The sequence below is a fragment of the Bos taurus genome, chromosome X (assembly GCF_002263795.3).
Source record: "Bos taurus isolate L1 Dominette 01449 registration number 42190680 breed Hereford chromosome X, ARS-UCD2.0, whole genome shotgun sequence".
NCBI classification, from domain to species: Eukaryota; Metazoa; Chordata; class Mammalia; order Artiodactyla; family Bovidae; genus Bos; species Bos taurus.
The window spans coordinates 104,718,061-104,720,291 of record NC_037357.1 but is presented as its reverse complement, the minus strand read 5'-3'; the positions used below and the strand labels follow the sequence as shown (position 1 = coordinate 104,720,291).

General features: G+C 41.1%; 1 pseudogene; it reads right to left on the bottom strand.

Annotated features, from left to right (window-relative positions):
• Positions 1 to 1,005: 1,005 nt before the first annotated feature.
• On the bottom strand, positions 1,006 to 1,725 carry LOC786124 (prostaglandin E synthase 3-like; annotated as a pseudogene).
• Between the last annotated feature and the right edge of the window lie 506 nt (positions 1,726 to 2,231).

Here is a 2,231-nt window from a genome sequence, read left to right as displayed (position 1 = left end):
AATTACAGTAAACGAGACACTTGAAAGGATAGCCAAGAAGTCTTCCAACAGTTTATTAGAAAGAATGTAGACATTTAAAAAAAAATTCCCCACTGCCATGAACATAGATTGAGGTTTTCAGCCCAGGTACAAGCTGAATCAAAAAAAAAAAAAAAAGGAAAGAAAGGAATGAAAAAAATCCAATAGTGCTTTAACATTTTTCCCACTCATTTGTCATAATGACAGTGCAAATACAAATTTGGTCTTAATGTACAGACTTTAAAGCAACAATGTACATCCTTTCTCCATCCTCTGTGCTAAGAAACGTAGACGTTTAAGTATCAAGCAATACCAAACCACAGGCTTCAAAACCATCAAGTTACAGCATTCGCTAGTTTTAGCCAAGATACATCTGGAACACTGACAAATGATCACTTATGCACAATAATGTGAAGCAAATTTTTTGAAAAATAAAACTTTAGTGGAATAATTCTGAAAGATATACCAGAGGAACAACATGTTACTAGGTTAAAGTATCAACCAATTGTTTCAGCCACTTTGAGTCCATGTTCTAAAATCTAAAATTTAGTTCCTTTCCCTAAGCTAAGTGCTTCCTATCATGTCAGTATCTAGGTTGTGAAGTAAAGGAGACTTTGGTGAAATGTTTTTATTTATCACAACTGCTTTATCAATTGCCTAGGACCTCAACAGCATCATGGAAAAACTGGTGGTGGAGGTTTAGTCACTCAGTTGTGTCTGACTCTTTCGACCTCATGGACTGCTGCCAGGATCTTCTGTCCATGGGATTCTCCAGGCAAGAATACTGGAGTGGGTTCCCACACCCTCCTACAGGGGATCTTCCTGATCCAGGGATCGAACCCCGGTCTCCTGCATTGCAGGCAGATGCTTCACCAACTGAGTCACCAGGGATGCCCCCAAATTGCCCAGTACAATGTTATATATCAACCCTTAGTGAAGCCTTTAAAAAAGCAGACAGGTTGAAAAATGGGTTATAGGAGGAAAATATAGTATCTGCCTTTAGAGCTATCAACTCAGGAATTCTCTCAATTACAGAATCTTGCAGAGAAGTTATTTTTCTTTCTCAAAATCCAGTGATGACAACATTCCTTACTCCAGATCTGGCATTTTTTTTTCATCACTGTCTTGTGAATCATCACCTGCTCCATGTACTTCTGGTAAATCTACATTCTCATCACCACCCATGTTGTTCATCATCTCAGAGAAACGATTAAAATTAGACATGTCTGCCACTGAATCACGTTCCCAGTCTTTCCAATTACTGAAGTTCACACTAAACCAATTAAGCTTTGCCCTCTCTTTTGTTAACCTTGGCCATGACTGGCCAGATTCTCCTTTTCATAAACAATATAAAATTGATCTGTCTGTTCTTTTATGCTTGGAATTATTTGGATCAATACAGTGAAGAAGATCAATTTCATTTAAATGTTTAAAATGATCAATTCCTCCAAGACAACTGAATGTAAGTTTGGAGTTCTCAAAATTTACATTAACATCTTGACTGTCTTCAACACAAAATTCAATGAAGACATAGTTCCTTTGATTGTACCACTTTGGAGAAGCAGGCTGTATCGTGAACAGGGCAGGGGCACTGACTAATGGGTGGGTGAGCCTCTCCAGTGGCCTGGAAGTGGAGGTTTTCTCCTCAGTGAATTTTAATACAGCCAGAGTTGAGATGCACTGCCCCGGCCCCTCCTCCAGCCCCATGCCACTTCCCAAGGCCCAGCCCTGATCAACTCCCAATCAGGTTATTGCAGTTACCTCCTAACTCTTTTCTTGTTTCTGTTTTGTACATAATTTTCTTTATTTATCTAGGCTGTGTGGGTCTTCATCGCTGTGCAGGCTTTTCTCTAGTTGTAGTGCGTGGGCCTCTCATTGCAGTGGCTTCTCTTGTTGAGGATCACAGGCCCTAGGGCGTGTGGACTCAGTAGTTGTGGCACATGGGGTCAATAGTTGAGGTTCCTGGGCTCTGTAGCATGGGCTCAGTTGTTCTATGGCATGTGAGAGATTCTTCCTGGACCAGGGATCGAACCCTTATCTCCTGCATTGGCAGACAGATTGTTTACCACCGAGCTACCAGGGAAGCCCCTCTCTTCCTGTTTCTAGTCTCTCTCTTCTGCAACCTCCACTTCTGCATACTGCTTCCCAAATTTCCTTGGGAAATAACTGCTAAAACATGGGTCAGATCACGTCACTCCCATACTGCCTAAACA